At 35.5% G+C, this 21,257-nt stretch overlaps 1 protein-coding gene across 1 annotated transcript in view; it reads right to left on the bottom strand.

The window, feature by feature from the left end:
- LOC126887850 (microsomal triacylglycerol transfer protein) overlaps positions 1–20,858 on the bottom strand; it is a 188,544-nt gene extending 167,686 nt beyond the window's left edge. The window contains exon 1 of the mRNA XM_050655745.1: positions 20,632–20,858. The gene's annotated coding sequence lies outside the window, so the exon portion shown is untranslated. The remainder of the gene's footprint in view (positions 1–20,631) is intronic.
- Positions 20,859–21,257: the final 399 nt, after the last annotated feature.

Genomic DNA, 21,257 nt, shown 5'->3' on the forward strand with positions numbered 1-21,257 from the left:
TGGGACCAGAAGGGGACAAGCCACAATTTCGTCAAAAATGAGTTAAAGTAGAAATCGCACACTTTAAGGCCATATTAATGTCCCAAACAGAAAATTTCAGCTGATTTCTCATAGATGGCGCCGCTGTAGTAAGTACCGTTATGTCACCATAACTTTATATTGCAACAGAAGGAGACAAGCCACAGTAGTAATCAACATGGCGGCGGAACATTCCCGTGCATGTAAATGGAAAATACATTTGATTCTGAAGACAGTGACCAAGATCCGTTTTTAAATGAAACTGAAGATGTCAAAGACTATACAGTATGCGCAAGTAGCAGCGATTCCTAAAACATAAACTTAGGAACGGTATGTTTATTAAATGTGTGGCTTGTCCCCTTGTTATATTGTTCGAACCAAAAATATTAGGATTGTTCTAAAGGTTTTTGTGGCTTATCCCTTTTTAGTAAAATACTTACTTTATTGTAGGAAAATGAATAGGTTTATACCCCATTGATTTCTCCAGGTGTTTTGCCAATTCCAGAAAAGAAGGCGCCTTCTAGATAGAGACACAAGGATAGCCAACGACATAAATTAAGCGCAAGACTAAAAGCAATATAGGTTACGAATAACGAATATATAAATACAAAAGGGAAGAAAATAGAACCAAAAAATTAGGTGCACCTTGCGTTTGCACAAAACACTGTTGACAGAAATTGGTGCTTGCCAACAGATTCTACTAGATACTGAGAATAATGAACCACTGGAAGGCACTGAACATTTAGACCCCTTTTCAGCTATTGAAAATATTGACAACTGAATTATTTTATTGCTGAATATAATTCAGAATATAATCATTCATTTTTAGAATATAATTTTTTATACAAAAGGGGATAAACCTCATATTTTTTTCACAAAATGTTCAAAAACTCAAAAACCGTTAAATAAACATTTGTGTTACTTTTATTGAGTATTTAATAACATATTTCCAAACGATTATGGGCCTTACTTCCGAGAAAAATGTAAAAATTGGATTTCAGGATTTGAAAATAAGTTTTTCTATTCTCATACTATAATATATCTATCAATTATGATGTCACTACCTGTATCATAATGAACTTCATTATGATACAGATTTTCATTAAGATACAGATTTTTAACCAATAGAATCAAATCAAATCTCCGGGGTTCAAATGGGGTAGTGAAGCGCAATACATGATGCTGTTTCCAGTTAGCATCTCTAGCCTCTCCTACTCAATTCCTATCCTCACCTCCACGAAGTGTGGCTTAGGCTGCACGGGTGAACCCCAGAGAACCTGAGCAACCCTGTTGGAGATTGGGTAACCAACCCCAGTGGAAGGCAGGGTCAGGGCTGACGAGGAAGGGAGAAATGGTCCTCCGAAAAGGGGGTTTTGCTATGGACCAGCAACCCATACAAGGAAAAAGAAAGACGCTACGAATCGAATACTATTGCCTCGGAATAGACATGAAACACGGATTAGACCCAAGCTACGAAATAAGGACATTCTTTTAGGCACATGGAACGTGCTAAGCTGGTTCAGGCCCGGAATTGCAACACATGCCATAAAACAGCTTCAAAAATATAAGATGGACGTAACAGCGATCCAGGAAATGAGATGGACAGGATCGGGAAGCCTGCAAATGGAAAATTCCCTGGTTTTCTGGTCAGGAGAAGAGGTAAGGCACGAATTTGGATGTGGGTTTGTAGTTAACGGAAAACTCAAGTCTGCCATAATTGATTTCAAACCAATCAACAAGCGCATGTGCTCTCTAAGGCTTAAAGGAAAATGGTTTAACCTAACCCTCTTCTCAACCCACGCACCAACTGAAGAAGCAAATGAAGACGACAAGGAGGAATTTTATGAAAGAACAACAAGAATAGAACAACAGTACAGAATGGCACCCAGACACGACGTCAAAATCATACTGGGAGACTTCAATGCCAAACTAGGTAAAGAGACTGGGAGACTGGGAGACTTCTTAGAGCGGTGATCGGTACACATAGCCTACACGATAACACCAATGATAACGGATCAAGATTGGCAGAGTTCGCTGTAGCCAACAATATGGTAGTGAAAACTACACAGTTCCAAAGGAAAAATATACATGTGTCAAATGACGGAATCACACGAAACCAGATAGACCACGTGCTCATCGACGGAAGACACTCTAGCAATATCATCGGCGCACACAGTTTAAGGGGAGCAGAAAGTGACTCTGACCACTTCCTGGTCAGAATAAAAATGAGAACAAGGCTAAACACGAGACATCCAAAGCAACGCCAACAAGGAAACAGATGGGACATTTCAAGGCTCGATCTACCTGATAATGAACGCCAATATCAGTCACTGATCCAAAATAAATTGCAGACAATGGAAGAAGAAGAGACATCAACACCAGAACTGACCATAGACCAGAATTGACCATAGACCAGAAATTGCAAAATATGACAAACGCCATAGAAAGCGCCGCAGCGGAAACGATAGGGAAACAAAAGAATAACAAGAAGAAAAACCAATGGTTTGACCAGGAGTGCGAACAAAGCTTACAGCAGAAAGCAATCAAGAGGCTGGAGCTACTAACGCGACCTACAGAAGAGAACAGGGAAGACTACAACAGAGTAAGGACTCAAATGAGAAGACTTTTGAGAAGAAAAAAGAAACAGTACCTAGAAGCACGAATACAGCAACTCGAGGAGGAACATAGAACCGGTCAGTCTAGACAGTTTTATAGGGACATAAAAACAATGACGGGCAACACGATCAACAGCCCAAGATTTATAAAAGACGATGCAGGACAATTGCTCACTGACGACGAAGAGATAAGCCGCCAATGGAGAAAGTATTTTGAGCAACTCTTAAATAAAGAAAACCCCACAACGACAGGGCAACAAAGACAGTACCAGTTAGCCGAACCTGAAATACCAGGGCCCACACTAGCTGAAGTAAAGTCCGCAATTTCGTCCCTAAAAAAACCATAAAGCCCCAGGCCCAGACGGCATACAGGCGGAACTACTAAAAAAAGGGGGAGACAAACTACATCTTGAGATATATCATCTTATAAGAGAAGTCTGGGAAAGAGAAGAAATACCGAAACACTGGCATGAAAGCCATATAATACCTATTCACAAGAAGGGAGACAAACAAATATGTCGAAACTATAGAGGAATATCGTTAATTAATACAACATACAAGATTATATCCATAATACTGTTTAGAAGATTAACTCCATACGCAGAGGAAATAATAGGCGACTACCAAAGCGGATTCAGACCGGGAAGGTCGACTATAGACCAGATCTTCGTCCTACGCCAGGTGTTGGAAAAAAACTGGGAATTCAACCGCGATGTACACCAAATCTTCGTGGACTTCAAACAAGCTTACGATTCTGTTAGCAGAGAAGCATTGTGGGAGACTATGGTAGAAATGGGAGTACCTGGAAAACTGGTACGATTAGCAAAGGTGAGCACGGAGAACGCTTCCGCACGAATCAGAGTTGGCAGCAACACGTCGGAGGAATTCCTCATTGACACAGGACTTAGACAAGGAGATCCTCTCGCCCCCCTGCTGTTTAACTTCGCACTGGAACATGCAGTAAGGAAAGCTCAGCCACAACTGACAAACGGATTTGCCGCCCAAGGATCAAAAATACTATTAGCCTTTGCGGATGACGTGGACACAATTGCACAATCCACCAGAGATGCAAAAGAAGTTTTCACCCTATTCGAGAACGGAGCCAAGGAAGTTGGTCTTAAGGTCAACGAGGACAAGACCAAGTACATGGTGGTTACGAAGAACCCAAGACCAAGGGTTAGACAAAACGTAACAATTAATGAATACAATTTTGAAGTCGTCAAAGAATTTAAGTACTTGGGAGCGATCATAACATCTGAAAATAACTATGAAAAGGACGTGGCAGCCAGGATTATTGCAGGAAACAGGGCATATTACTCGTTAAGGACCCTACTTAAATCAAAAATACTCTCAAGACCAGCAAAAATAAGAGTATATAAGACAATAATTCGTCCCACAATAACGTACGGAAGCGAAACCTGGACTCTGAATCAGCGGGAAACAACAAAATTACTGGTACTTGAAAGAAAGATACTGCGGACTATCTATGGGCCTTGCAGAGAAGAGAAAACAGGAGAATGGAGAAGAAGACACAATGATGAACTCCAGACAATATACGGAGATGAAAACATAGTACGCTACATTAAATCAAACAGAATACGATGGGCGGGTCACGTACTAAGATCAAGTGACGAAAGACTTCTAAACGCCACATTCTGGGAAAGGCCCGATGGAAAAAGATCAGTTGGTCGCCCAAGAAAGAGATGGAAGGACGCAGTAGCCAGCGATCTACGCAAAATGGGAGTACAGCAATGGGAAATAGCTGTTCAGGACCGACAACAATGGAGGGAAATAGTAAACGCGGCCAAGACTCACATAGAGTTGTAGAGCCAAATGATGATGATGATGATGAACCAATAGAATCGCGAAATGGCATTCGCGATAAAGGTGGTACACGCGCAGTGACCAATGGCGAGTCAAATACATACGCTTTGACAGTTCTCAATATGTAAACAAACTGTTAAACTGACAAACTACTTAATTTCTTTGCGTTACAAAATTAATAAATTTGAATATATTTTTACTTTATCGTACTATATACGTAGTATAGTATAATAGATAAAGTTATAGAATCGTGCAAAAAAATTTTTTTCAGATTTCACTTTTTTTCGACGTTTTGAGTCCCCCTGAGTCTAAAAAGCAAATAAAAAAAACATGTCGGAAGTATGTACGTACGTACGTACGTACGTATGTACGTACGTACGTATGTCGCCACCGCCCAGCAAAAACTACTGGACCGATTTTGATGAAATTCGGTATGAGTAAGTTTAAGAGAATTTTGTCGAGAAACTAAGCTTTTAAAAAAAACCTCTCAAAGGGGGGCCGAAATAGGGGGGTTATTTTGGGCCCATTTTTGCAAATTTTGACCGAAATTCAACTCAAAGTAAGCTCATCGATAGGTAAATAAAAATACGGAATTTGACATTTCCAAATTCAAAATGGCGGCCAAAATGGCCGACCGCCCACCCGACACATTTCCCTATCTATCTAAAAACTTGTTGAAGATAAGTTTAATTTGAAAAAGTCGTTATATAGTCTAAAGATGGGGCTATAAGAAGGATGTTATCGTTTTTTAGAAAAAGTTACGGGTTGCCTATATTTAAGGGGTCACATTTTGACATAAATTTGAACTAGATTTTCTCAAAAATGGCTCCAAGGAATTTTTTTATTTTTTGATATATCTTTGATATCCTATCAGTAAATTGAATGACATTAGTCATATATCTTAACTCCCCATAGGAGGGGAGTTATGAATTTTTTATAAAAAAATATTCGAGTGCCCGTAACTTCCTTCTTAATAGAAACTAAAATTTGAAATTTTGCAAACATATATGGTACTTTATTATCTATTATCACAATAAATTTTACCAAAAATATGGCTTCCGGTTGAACCGGAAATGAATAAAAAATCCTAATTTTTTTAGATACAGTATATTTTAACATATTTTGAAAGAATGCAAAATTACCTTTCCAATGACATAAAATTCATTGCTGTAGCTCAAAAACTCGAAAAGTTACGGTAAATAGAAATTTTGCTATAATCTTATGTGTGTCCTCTCTCACGCGTTCATAGCAGAGCATTATTGTAGGGCAGTCAATGAGGGTATTTGGCTCCGAATTCCATCCTACTACATTGATGTACTTGATATTTTCACAGTAAGTAGGGAATAGCTCAAGAAACAAAATCTACCCTATATACTATGGCGCTTTTATCTTGGGGCGGTTCCCACTTCTTCAAGGGGGTGGAAAATTTGTTGGTCAAAATAAGCACGAAAGTGGCTAAAGAACCTATTTCTAAGCAAAAACTGGTCTATACTTTTTTTTTGGAACTCAATACTTTTTGAGTTATGCGTAGTTGAAAATTGGCCATTTTCATTGAAAAATGACACCTTTTCGGACGGATTTTTTGTGAATACCTTAAAAACTATGCATCTAACTAAAAACACTATATAAAACATTTTTTAGATTATAAATAATAAAGAGATTCGTTCCTTCGTAAATGTTCTATTTATAATACAAAAAGAGATATGGTAGGTGAAAATAGTTTGTTTTTTGGTGCATGCTCAAATTGGTGTATTCAACTTGAAATAAAAGAGGAACGGTAGGTTTTAGGTGTATAATGCTACCAACACCTTTTGTAGTGTGTGAAAAGGCCTTTAAAACGAGCACCGTTAAATGTCGGTTACTTACAAACTAAGCGAGATATGGTGCAAAAAAATATATGACTAATGTACTTTAAGGAAAAATGAAAAGTATATACATTTAACTCCCCATCTACCATAATTTAAATGCATTGTTTTCCTTCTACAATACCTTTTAATATATATATATATATATATATATATATATATATATATATATATATATAGTGTTATTTCTACTTTCAAAATGTTGAACGGTTAAAATGAATGGTTTTTGTAAAAAATGTGATCAAATTATAGAATTAATTTTTAAATTTTCTTAAAAATCTTCCTTTTTCTCCATGTAATTCGAAAATAAAAATATTTCACCCCTGAGAAGTGGTGGGAACTTCCCCCATGATAAAAGCGCCATAGTATATAGGATAGACTTTGAATTAGGAGATTGGGCTACTCCCAAAATTTCATTAAAATCCATGCAGTAGGATAGAATTTGGAGATAATATCTTGTTCTTAATCTCGCGCATTAACTGGCGTAATCGAAATAGAATGAAATGCAAATATTGTAAACTATTAATTTCTCAGAAAAATGAACTAATTTGAAATGAAAGTATGACTATAATATTCTATTGATTTATGCAATAATCTACACATCTATAGTGTGTCCCCGAAATATGGCATCGAACATTTTCTCAAATGCAGGAATTAATGGTGTGTAGAACCATAAAATACTTTTAAGTACAGTAGGTGTTTCTAAAATATCAAAATAACGAGTAACTTTGTTATTTTTATAGAATTCCAGTATCTAGTACCATAACGATAATAGATCGGTAAGATAAAGTTCTCGGGCGGCCCTTCCGTCCAGCGTTTTTTGTTGTGAATGATCATAGAAAAAATAGTGTATACAACTTGCATTTAATTATCATTATGAAGCTGTACTCTATACGAAACTCTCCGCATGCGGCTCGTTTCGTATCCCTCATAGTCGCTTCATAATGACCATCATTAAATGATCGTTGCATAATATACTATTAAAATTATGTTTTCTCCAAAGTATTGTTTGGTGGCATGTCCCCTTCTGGTCCCAAGGTCTTTAATTGTGGCTTACTTCCCATCAAAACTAGTTAATTATAAAAATGCCACAAGAAAATGAAGCTAGGACAAATAATCCCCGGACAAATAATCCCGGACAAAAAATCCCCACAAATTATCCCCGGACAAAAAATCCCCGGACAAAAAATCCCCACAAAAAATCCCCACAATTAATCCCCACAAATAATCCCCGGACAAATAATCTCCGGACAAAAAATCCCCGCAAAAAATCCCGGACAGATAATCCCCACAATTTTTTTGGACAAAATATCCCCACAAAAAATCCCGGACAAAAAATCCCGGACAAAAAATCCCCAAGAAATAATTGTGCCGAAAAAAGTTGTCAAATGAATGCTTATAATCCAAGGATGGTACTAAAGATGAGAAATTTAGACTGTCTGTCCGTCGGTACGTCCGACCGCGAATATAACTACTCCGTCATTATGCCAGGTAGAATGACAAATGAGGTGTCGAATGAACGGTTATAATCCAACGATGGTACTAAAGATGAGCAATTTGGTCCGTCGGTCTGCCTGACCGCGAATATACCTTCTCCGTCACTGTACCAGGTAGAATGACAAATAAAGTGTCGAATGAAAGCTTATAACCAAGGATGGTACTAAATATGATAAATTTGACCAAGGCTGTCTGTCCATCTGTCTGTACGACCCCGAATGTAACTACTCCGTCATTATGCCAGGTAGAATGACAAATGAGGTGTCGAATGAACGGTTATTATCCAGCGATGGTACTAAAGATGAGCAATTTGGTCCGTCGGTCTGCCTGACTGCAAATATAACTCCTCCGTCACTGTACCAGGTAGTATAGTGACAAATGAGGTGTCGAATGAAAGCTTATAATCCAAGGATGGTATTAAAGATGAGAAATTTGACCAAGGCTGTCTGTCCATCTGTCCGTCCGACCGCGAATGTAACTACTCCGTCATTATGCCAGGTAGAATGACAAATGAGGTGTCGAATGAACGGTTATAATCCAACGATGGTACCAAAGATGAGCAATTTGGTCCGTCGGTCTGCCTGACCGCGAATATAACTCCTCTGTCACTGTACCAGGTAGAATGACAAATGAGGTATCGAATGAACGGTTATAATTCAACGATGGTACTAAAGATGAGAAACTTGGTCCGTCGGTCTGCCTGACCGCGAATATAACTCCTCCGTCACTGTACTAGGTAGAATGACAAATGAGGTGTCGAATGAAAGCTTATAATCCAAGGATGGTACTAAAGATGAGAAATTTGACGAAAGCTGGCTGTCCATCTGTCCGTCCGACCGCGAATGTAACTACTCCGTCATTATGCCAGGTAGAATGACAAATGAGGTGTCGAATGAAAGCTTATAATCCAAGGATGGTACTAAAGATGAGAAATTTTACCAAGGCTGTCTGTCCATCTGTCCGTCCGACCGCGAATGTAACTACTCCATCATTATGCCAGGTAGAATGACAAATGAGGTATCGAATGAACGGTTATAATTGAACGATGGTACTAAAGATGAGAAATTTGGTCCGGCGGTCTGCCTGACCGCGAATATAACTCCTCCGTCACTGTACTAGGTAGAATGACAAATGAGTTGTCGAATGAAAGCTTATAATACAAAGATGGTACTAAAGATGAGAAATTTAACCAAGGCTGGATGTCCATGTGTCCGTCCGACCGCGAATGTAACTACTCCGTCATTATGCCAGGTAGAATGACAAATAAGGTGTCGAATGAATGGTTGTAATTCAACGATGGTACTAAAGATGAGCAATTTGGTCCGTCGGTCTGCCTGACCGCGATTATAACTCCTCCGTCACTGTACCAGGTAGAATGGCAAATAAGGTGTCGAATGAAAGCTTATAACCGAGGATGGTACTAAAGATGAAACATTTGACTAAGGCTGTCTGTTCATCTGTCCGTGCGAGCGCGAATGTAAATACTCCGTCATTATGCCAGGGAAAATGACAAATGAGGTTTCGAATGAACGATTATAATCCAACGATGGTACTAAAGATGAGCAATTAGGTCCGTCGGTCTGCCTGACCGCAAATATAACTTCTCCGTCACTGTACCAGGTAGAATGACAAATGAGGTGTCGAATGAAAACTTATAATCCAAGGATGGTACTAAAGGTGAGAAATTTGACCAAGGACTTCCGGTTTTAGAAATGCGACCGGAAGTACTGTTTTAAAGTCACCGGAATAGTAAAAGTGATATATTATTCGACGAGCTTTCGCAAGGAGAGGACAAATATATACTTCCGGTTTCATGAGTGTCTTTGCGTCTGTCCTCCTACATACAACTCCTCCGTATTAATACAGATATCATGACAAATAATGAGGTTTTGAATGAAAGCTTATAACACAAGGATGGTATTAGAAATGAGTAATTTGACATCGGACTTCAGTTTTAGAGTTGCAACCGCAAGTACCTGTTTTAAAGTGACTCAAAGTATGATATGAATGTAAATGAAGATGATCCAAAATTAGTAAAATCCTATATGCATCGACGCAAAGTTACTCGAAGAGTTCAAATATCGACTTCCAGTTCTACTTTCGATTACTTTGGATGAAAACCTAGGACTTACGAAGTCCAATTACTTGTTAACACATGCTCTTGTGAACATAAACGGAAAGAAATAACACGAGTAGCGTTCATCGGCAAATCATCAACGGCTGATAGCAAAACTCTACGAAACTACAAACGATTTCCTACTAACAAGGTTATAGTCTAAGATCCGAATATATTTATGTCGACCTGCATCCATCTGCTTTCCGGATAAAACGTTTTTTTTTTTTAATTAAATGTCATACATAGACAAAAACGACTTGCATGGCTTGCCTATTAAAATCGTGTCATAGTTATCCTTAAGGTGGGGTGAGCATCGAGTTTGAAATAAATATTTCAAGCATATTTTTTTTAAATTTTTTTGAACGTATGATAGAATTCTTAAGATCCCATGGACTGATCGGGTCACAAATGAGGAGGTCCTTATAGAAGATTGGGGAAAAACCGAGAAGTATTAACCACCATCAAATCTTAAAAGTTGGAATACTTTGGACACATTATGCGAAATGAATCCAGATATGCCTTCCTACAAGCCATCCTGCAAGGAAAAATATTTGGAAAGCGAGGTCCAGGAAGAAGAAGAACATCCTGGTTAAAGAACCTCAGAACCTGGTTCAAAACAACATCTGTGCAGCTTTTCCGCGTTGCTACAGATAAAGTGAAGATTGCCATGATGATCGCCAACATTCGTCACGGATAGGCACATCAAGAAGAAAAAAAAGTATTATTTTATTTTTAAATTAAATAAGCATATTTATTCACTATAATTCGATGAATTAAAAAAAAATAAGGAAAAATATTAAACAATAAGCCAACGCTCAGTGAATCATGTGAATCAAAAAGATCAAAAATATTTTATTAGCTTATGAGTTTATCGAGCATAACTCTGTCGAGATTTTTTAGTTATAACGATTTTTGACTTTTTAGTATTACTCAGAAGTCAAAACCAAATTTTTGCTCAAGATTGGGTGAAAATCAACATATTTATTATAATAAAAAATAAGCATAAACCAAAAAAACTGTATGTGCACTTTGTATGCACGTTAAAAATTCGATTAAAATTCACATCCTTATTCCAGTCAAAACACGATAATTAAGAAGTTGCTGATGTGACATTTCTATAATCGACCGTGGAACACATTAATTTTTTATTATTTATGTTGATAACGTGAACGGTATCAAATATCACATCGTGGACATCTGTATTGATTTAAATAATAAAAAATGTGGCAACGAGTCTCGAAGAGTTATAACGCCATTGATGATGATGATGATGACTAAATACTTTTTACGTTAAATTTACAAAAATGAACAGGTTTTTTTGTATTACAACCAATATTATCGTTTTCAGGACCACCAATTATCATCACAAATAGGAAATGTTTTGAACAGGGTTATACAAAGCAGAGTGAGCAAAAGATTTAATATAAGCGAATAATTACAACATGATTCCCAGAGCCTTAGCTCATTCCCCATATGATGCACGATTTTTGAAAGAACTCACAATTGGAATTCGGAATTCGATATTTGGTAATCGAAATTACAATTCATGCTTAAATTTAATTGCTAATCAATATTTTCGTACCAAAAAGCGGTTGCCCATCTGTACACTAATGGAACGCAGATTCAGATAGAGCGCGTTAAACAGTCTTGCTACCTATTACATTATTATAAATATTACTGCTCATTATTATAAATAATGAGCAGTAGAGTAGAAAAGTTGAAAATAGTGGAGGTATTTAGCATTAACGGTTCTCCTTTAAAATCAAGATGACGGCTAACGCTTCAGCGGAATTCAGTCGCAATTTTAAATTTATACCACTATTTATTGACCTCCCCTAAAGGTTAGAATTATAAAATTTGGGGCAGCTCGAAAACAAGATTCAATTCAATAATTATGCTTCCCCTCTTTTTAATATATTCCCGCTTAACTCAAAAAATATCAACCGCACGACAAAAATTGTCAAAAAGAAATTGTAGGAAATCATATTTGAAACAATTTTAAATATTCGTAAAAAAATGAAAGAGATCAAAATTATGTAAAAGTTAATTCCATCTACTAAGTTCTATTTTTGTATAGGTACCTACATTTTTATCGCAAAACTCATTATCGAGACAATTCAATAGTTATGCTCTAACTCTAACTGTCACTATTTTCCCCCACAACTCGGAAAATATCGACATCATAAAATAGTTATTTTCCTAACTAGTGCGGAAAGTAATATTTTCACGCACGAGACTGCCGTTGACCCGAACGACGCTATAGCGGAGTTCGGGCAAGCAGTCGAGTGCGGGGAACACACTTTCCGCACGGGTTAGGAATAATATTTTTTCTATGGCCGTACGTTTGGAAAAAAGCCACAAAAAATAGAGTTATATCAATTTTTATTTAGAAGTGAACATACACAAATCAATTCTTTGACAAGGTAGTCAAAACCAAACTTTCAATATAATGGGTTACCACGACGACGATATTGGTTTCCATTTCCATGACGACAATTCAAAACCATTGTAATTGTCTACTGATCTGATATCTCTCCTGATCTGATATGTCTCCAATAACGGACTTAACATAAATGCAACAAAGACAAAGTTACTTGTGGTTAGTAAACAAGACGTCGGCCCTATGCAACTAATTGTCAATGATAAATCAATAACAAAAGTTAACCATTTTAAATACCTAGGATGTTGGATAAACGAGACACTAAATCCGGATGAAGAAATTAAAACTCGTATAGAAATTGCAAGAGGAGCATTTATGAAACTTAGATCTATTCTCAGCAACTCTCAGCTGAACTTACAACTAAGAATCAAGTTCCTAAAATGTTATGTGTATCCTGTAATACTATATGGATGTGAAACCTGGATCATGAAGGTTAACATGATGAACAAATTAGAAGCCTTTGAGATGTGGTCGTATCGTAGAATGCTCAGAATATCTTGGGTTCAACGCATTTCAAACAGAGAAGTCTTAAATAGAGTAGGTCAAGGCGAAGATGACTTAATGAAGATGATAAAAAAAAACTTGAATATCTGGGGCATATAATGAGAGGTAGCAGATACAGGATGCTGCAGTTAATACTCAATGGAAAGATCGACGGAAAAAGAGGAATTGGTCGAAAGAAATATTCATGGCTCCGAAACCTTCGTCAATGGACTGGCCTATCAGCAGATCAATTGTTACATGCCGCACAAGATCGAGAACGATATCGGCAAATTGTTATGGAAGCTACCCACGCCTAAAAATTTGGGCACGGTACTTAAAGAAGAAGAAGAAGACTGATCTGACTTTTAAATATTATGTCAAAATAATTTTATTTCATCGAATTATCGCAGTAATTTCATTAAAACATGAACACAATAAGATAAATTTAAAAAAATTAGTAAATAATATCTAAATATTGCTCGGACCAAATTGCTCATCTTTAGTACCATCGTTGGATTATAACCCTTCATTCGACACCTCATTTGTCATTCTACTTGGCATAATGACGGAGTAGTTACATTCGCGGTCTGACGGACAGGCGGACAGACAGCCTTGGTCAAATTTCTCAACTTTAGTACCATCCTTGGTTATAAGCTTTCATTCGACACCTTATTTGTCATTCTACCTGGTACAGTGACGGAAGAGTTACATTCGCGGTCAGGCAGACCGAAGGACCAAATTGCTCATCTTTAGTACCATCGCTGGATTATAACCCTTCATTCGACACCTCATTTGTCATTCTACCTGGCATAATGACGGAGTAGTTACATTCGCGGTCTGACGGACAGACAGCCTTCGTCAAATTTCTCATCTTTAGTACCATCCTTGGTTATAAGCTTTCATTAGACACCTAATTTGTCATTCTACCTGGTACAGTGACGGAGGAGTTATATTCGCGGTCAGGCAGACCGACTGACCAAATTGCTCATCTTTAGTACCATCGTTGGATTATAACCGTTCATTCGACACCCCATTTGTCATTCTACCTGGCATAATGACGGAGTAGTTATATTCGCGGTCGCACGTACCGACGGACAGACAGTCTAAATTTCTCATCTTTAGTTTAGTACCATCCTTGGATTATATGCATTCATTTGACAACTTTATTCGGCAAAAATATTTCTTGGGGATTTTTTGTCCGGGATTTTTTGTGGGGGTATTTTGTCCAAAAAAATTTATGGGGATTATCTGTCCGGGATTTTTTGTGGGGATTTTTTGTCCGGGGATTATTTGTCCGGGAATTATTTGTGGGGATTATTTGTAGGGATTTTTTGTGGGGATTTTTTGTCCGGGGATTTTTTGTCCGGGGATAATTTGTGGGGATTTTTTGTCCGGGATTATTTGTCCGGGGATTATTTGTCCGGACCCCGTCTATCTGTGGTTTATTTCATGTGAGCTAATATACTTTTATAGACCAAGAGCCGGTATAGGTGAAATTTGCTAATCATTTTAGGCTCTATAAGAGCCTATAACTTAAATAGTAGAACCTAAAAGAAAACGTATGAACACTGTGCCGTCACTTTTTAATGGCACATGCGTCGACAGTGGCGCATCAAACTTTTCACTTATGGACGGGATAAATAAAAGTAAAGGTACCCTTCCTCACTCTAGTTATATGTTCTATGTGATTAAAAAGTAAAACTCAGCGTAATTTTAACCCACCACCCCCTTCCCCTTTCCCCACCATTAACACGTTGACGGACAGAACGTCTATATACGTCTAATTTCCATTGATGTAATGTGACATAACGTCTATAGACGTTGGCATTTTCCCCTATTCTACTTTGCAATACATAGTGTCACAACACTTGCTTATACATATGACGCACTGTCCGTCAACGTGTTAAAAACTTCATTTTTCGTTATTATTTTTTTAGGTGGGATGAAATCAGTTTTAATAGGCATACTTAGTTGAGGCTTTTACAAAACATGTCGTATGTTTTATAGATCCGTAGATAACTTTTTTTAGAGATGGCTAGAGGTCTAATTTTTTTCTATTTTGTGTATTTTATCAAACACTATGTTTTTAATTTTTTTTCAGAATTTTCCGTAAGGTTCACCACCTTAAAAAAAACGGTTTTTTGGGAGTTTTTGGTGATTTTTCCCAGTTTATATAGGTATGTACTTCAAAATAGATCACATCAATGTTGTTTTTATACGTTATATATAAATTGGAGCAACTGAGTCCTTTAGAACATTGAAAGATGGGAGAAGCACGTCAAACCCCCATAAAAAAGTGTTTTTGGATTTTTGATGATGATGGAAGCGTTACGGAAAAATCTGAAAAAAATTTAACCATAGCGTTTGATAAAATACACAATACAGAAAAAAATTAGACCTCCAGCCATCCCCCAAAAAAGTTATACGTTTTTTTCCGAAAAAAATTTTAATTATGCTTTATTATAGAGAATTAGAAAAAACGTGGAATACAAAATTTATTCGATTTTTAAATTATGATTTTTTGACATATACATATCATACTATTTAGTGACGTGATCCATCTGGGCGTGATGACGTAATTAACTATTTTTTAATGAGAATAGGGGCCGTGTGCTAGCTCATTTGAAAGGTTATTTAATTCTCTATTCAGTAATATAAACATTAAGATAATTATTTATGAAGGGTGTCCAAAAAAAATTGTTTAATTAAATTAATTGACACGAAAAGAAGAGTTTATGTAATTTATTTAATTAAAAATATCTTCTACTTCTGTTAGAAAACAGAAATAAAAGTTTATTGCACAAATAAACATTGCTTTTTGCTTAAATTCAATGTTCAAACTGCCAAGAGGCAGATGGGTTTCAGCTTAAATATTGAATTTTAGTGAAAAATAATGATTATTTGTTCAATAAACATTTATTTCTGTTTTCTGACATCAGTAGAATGTATTTTGAATTAAATAAATTACATACATCCTTCTTTTTGTGTCAATTAATTTAATTAAAAAAAAATTGGACACCCTGTATAAATATTCATGTTAATGTTTATATTACTGAATAGGGAATTGAATAAACTTTCAAATGAGCTAGCACACGACCTCTATTCTCATTTAAAAAATAGTCGATCAGGGGGGTCCAAATATTGTAAATAACCCTGTACACTCAATTTAAGGGTCCATAAAAAATAGACATGTTTTGTAAAAGTAAAAGCCTTAACTATGCCTATAAATTTTTTGAAATTTTAAAATTTATATCCCACCTAAAAAAATAAAAACGAAAAATGAAATTTTTGATTTTGGGGAAGAGGGAAAGGGGGTGGTGGGTTAAAATTACGCAGAGTCCTATTTTTTAATCACATAGAACTTAAAAAAATGAAAAAGATTGAATTCTGACAGTGAGGGACTGAGGGAGGGTACCTACATTTTAATTTATTTATCCCGTCCAAAACTGAAAAGTTTGATGCGCCACTGTCGACGCATGTGCCACTAAAAAGTGACGGCACAGTGTTCTTACGTTTTTGTTTTAGGCTCTACTATTTAAGTTATGGGGTCTTATCGTGTCTAAAATTATTAGCAAATTTTGGGTCCCGGTGAATTCGTAACTATTTTAATCCCCCATCCTCATTACAGGCCAACTGGTAACTCTTACGCGCAGGAAATTTTGCGGCAACCCATCAAGTACCGGTGAATTTGTAACTTTCTTTTCTAAGTAATTACTAACGATGTTGATAATCTAATACCGGTATTCCAGATATGTACTTGTATAAATTACCCTCTTTGAAGGTGGTGCAAAAGTTATTCATCATTTATGTATTATCTCTTGGACGAGTTACATGAGAAAGTCGAAATTTTGTTAAAATGGCTGAAATACGTAGCAGATTTCGTAATGAGTGAACGTGGATAAAGTTAGGTAAAAATATGCTCGGAACATTAATAAAAAAATTAAAATATTAAAAATTTTTGAAAAACATCGATTTGTTTCTACTTTCATTGCTTATAACTTTAAAACGATTCATTTTGGAACAAAGTCGTAGTGAAATAAAATAAAGATAATTGAATTTTGCATGATATACAACTGGTTAAAAATGTCTTAAATTATTACCCTTCCTGCAAAATAGCAATAAATACAAAATAAGGGGGTAAAATAAACCTGTTTTTATTCAGTGGTTTTCAACCACTTTGGTTGCATTTATAACCTTCTTAATCCTATTATAAAATCCTTACAATATACTTAAATTGTCCACCAAATTTAATTAAAATGCACCTGATAGATTTTGCAATCTAATTTTTTTTTAATTTAAATTTTTTAAAAACTTTCTGAACAAAAAGTAGACCATTTAGAGGTTTGCTAATTTTTTTACATAGGGAGCGTTCAAGAATTACGTAACGCGATTTTTGACCCCCTTCACCCCCTACGTAACGCACTGTAATGGGCGTTTAACTATTACGCAACGCAATTTTTGTAGATTTTTGACACCCCCCCCCCCCCCCAACCAGCGTTACGTAATACTTGAACGGTCCCATATAAAGAGGCACTCTACCTATCTAATACACTTTACATAATTAAAATCGGATTATCTAAGCGGCCTCAGCACTGTTTTAAAGTTATAAACAATTCTTTGGCTTATAAACAAATACAGTGAGGACACTTGAGTCGGAATAAATTCATTTTCTCGAGAATGGGCAACTCTGCAGTTAAATCCGAAACAGGTCGATTTTTCTTTTTTTTAATTATAAATTTTTTAGCTTATACATCAAACTAGTTACGTCATCCATCTGGGTATGGTGACGTAATCCAGTGGTTCCCAACCTTTTATGTCTGGCGACCACCTTTTGAGGTTTTTTCATATCACTCACCCATGATGATATATAATGTACGCTACTCAGGTTCTCAGCTACTGTAAGAGCCACGCCGGGACCCACCTGAAATCTGCCCGTGACCCACTAGTGGGTCACGACCACGACCCACCGGTTGGGAAACGCTGACGTAATCAATGATTTTTTAAATGAGAATAGGGGTCGTATGATAGCTCATTCGGAAGGATATGCAATTCTCTATTTCCTAATATAAACCTTAACATATAATTATTTATACAAGGTGCCCATTTTTTTTAATTAAATTGAGACAAAAGAAGAATGTATGTATATAATTTATTTAATTCGAAATACATTTTACTGTTGTCCTAAAACAGAAAAAAAAATGTTTTATTTGATAAACAACTATTGTTTTTCACTTAATTCAATATTAGTTGCCACTCTCCAGCCTCTTAGCAGTTTTAACATTTAATTTAAGCGAAAAGCAATGTTTATGTTTCAAATTAACATTTTTTTCTGTTCTCTGACTGCAGTAAAATGTATTTTGCATTAAATAGATTACCTACATTCTTTTTTTGTCTTAATTAAATTAAATCAAAAAACTTTTTTTGGGCACCCTGTATAAATAATTATGTTAATGTTTATATCAGTGAATACAAAATTGAATAGCCTTTCGAATGAGCTATCACACGGCCCCTATTATCATTTAAAAAATCATGGATTTCGTCATCACGCCCAGATGGATGACGTCACTAGTATGATATGTATATCAAAAAATTAGAATTTAAAAATAAAAATCGACCTATTTCAGGATTTATCTACAGAGACACCCATTCTCCAGAAAATGAATATATTCCAACTCAAACGTCCTCACTGTATTTGTTTATAAGCCAAAAAATTGTTTATAACTTTAAAACAGTGCTGAGGCCGCTTAGATAATCCGATTTTAATTCTGTAAAGTGTGTTAGTGTATGTAAAGTTTTAAAAAAATTTGAACTCTTTTTAAACAATTTAGATTGCAAAATTATTATGCAAAATCTATCAGGTCGATTTTAATGAAATTTGTTGGACGATTTAAGTATGATATAAGGATTTTGTGTGCGAATTACGAAGGTTCTAAGTGCAACCAAAGTTGTTGAAAAACACTGAATAAAAAGAGGCTTATTTTGCCCCCTTATTTTGTATTTATTTTACAGAAAGCTATTTTTTGCTATTTTACAGAAACTACAGTATTGCCCATAATAAACGGTACTGAAACTGAAACACAGATGTATCTTTGTGCGCGCTGTCATATTCAAATTAACTAGTATAGACCTGTCGAGTAATCTTTAAATAATTACTTATTAAGGCCTAATTGTTAAAAATGGTGTTAAATACAGACGAGAAAGTGTTTCTCGTGGAACATTATTTTCGCTCATACGGAATCGGCCGACGTAATAGTGCAAGTCTGCTATACGTGTGTGATCAATTCACACAATGTTTTAATAAACGTTGTCCAAGTAATGCTGTAATTTTGAAGGTTGTTGAAAATTACAGCATTATAACGTTTATTAAACCGTTGCGTTGTGTGAATTGATCACACACGTATTGCAGACTTGCACTATTACGTCGGCCGATTCCGTATGAGCGAAAATAATGCTCCACGAGAAACACTTTCTCCTCTGTATTTAACACCATTTTTAACAATTAGGCCTTAATAAGTAATTATTTAAAGATTACTCGACAGGTCTATATTAGTTAATTTAAATATGACAGCGCGCACAAAGATACATCTGTGTTTCAGTTTCAGTACTGTTTATTTTGGGCAATACTGTATTTTATCCTTTTTTACAGAAAGCTATTTTGTAAAATAGCTTTGCTATTTTACAGAAAGGGTAATAATTTAAGACATTTTTAACTCGTCGTATATCATACAAAATTCAATTATCTTTATTTTATTTTCCTACGACTTTGCTCCAAAATGAATCGTTTTAAAGTTATAAGCAAAGAAAGTAGAAAAAAATCAATGTTTTTCGAAATTTTTAAATATTTAAATTTTTTAAATAATGTTCCGGGTATATTTGAGAAGGAGCATAAATGAATTATTATTATTGAAGTTGTCACCTAACTTTATCTGCAAAAATCCGAATGACACCTCGCACATCCTCAAATAAACGTTTTTTTACAGATCCGCCCTTGTCTATACATATAATATTGTTTCAATTATTTTATTAAGAGATTTAATTTTTTTTTGTATAGGTACATATTATAATACACAACATGTTTTTAAGCAAACCAAGAACCATTCGCTTACATAATAATTTATAATGCTATATGCCCCGTGTTGGCTTAATCCGTTACTGTTCAAATTTATTTCTTACCTTTTAAATTAACTACCTGTGGTATTACAATTAAACAATGGTTTCGAATTCACCTGTATAAGTTGCGAGTTGGGAGGGTCAGGTAGTAAAAAAGTTACGAATTGGCCGGTGTACATTTTGATTTGAAAAAGTTTGTCATTAAGAGTTACGAGTTGGCGCGTGTCCCAAATTTTACCTATACCGGCTCCTAGTCTATTATGTTTTTACAATTTTTTCTTTAATTTTGGCCCTTGTTTTTAGGGGGAATTTCCCCATTTTCCCTCCCCGTAGATACGCCACTGCCAAGTACCTACCTACTTCATAATATATTTATTGAATCAAAAATCAAATAAAAATAACACGACATTGGACATGGACATAGAGGAAGGATGATTCAGAAAGAAGTCTAAAATACATTTTTTAATAACCGTAAAAATATTTTTCAATTATTCTAAATTCTAAACTCTTCAATACTACCAAAGTATATTTAAATTTTTTGGAAGTAATAACTTACTTTATCAAAAATTTAACTTTAATGAATATTTAGATATACATAATATAAATACTAAATACCTATGTTTCCATGGTAACCAATCAACAATGCAACCAAATTAAACTTACCTTACAATTTACAATATTTAGTATAGCAACAATCCAACTTTTAATCAAAGAATTTGGCAACAACACAATACGTCTACAAAGTAGCTTATCAGGAAATAATCACTTATCACAATTGTATATATTTATCAATAGAACGGTAAGTTAACACGATTTTCTACTCGAACTGCGACTGGAACGCATGTAATGTAACTTAAAACTTAAACTTAAGTCACAGATCGCTAAGTGGAGATCATCACCACTTGTTGATTCCCCCCTTACAGTCTTTCGTAATAATAGGCCCGTCCAGTAGGTGAAGAAAAAATTGTGTCAGAATTTATTCAATCTGTTCCAGTTCAAGAGTTTTTTATAAATAAAAATTTAAATGAATTAAAAGACAATTTATGTTTCATTTCGATTTAGAGGCAAGGCATAATCTACAGACAGCTGTTTCTATTATAAACGTCATCAGTGCAGATGCTTGCCCGCCTCTGAATCAAAACGAAACGAGATTGTCTTCTTAAGGGGAATTTCAAAAATAGATTGAAATCCACTATGAGAACGCTGACGCGACATCTATTAAATAAAATAGGAAAGTCCCAGATACAAAATACCTATATTATTAAAAATAATAATATACACTAATTATT

The sequence above is a fragment of the Diabrotica virgifera genome, chromosome 7, assembly GCF_917563875.1.
Source record: "Diabrotica virgifera virgifera chromosome 7, PGI_DIABVI_V3a".
Lineage (NCBI taxonomy): Eukaryota > Metazoa > Arthropoda > Insecta > Coleoptera > Chrysomelidae > Diabrotica > Diabrotica virgifera.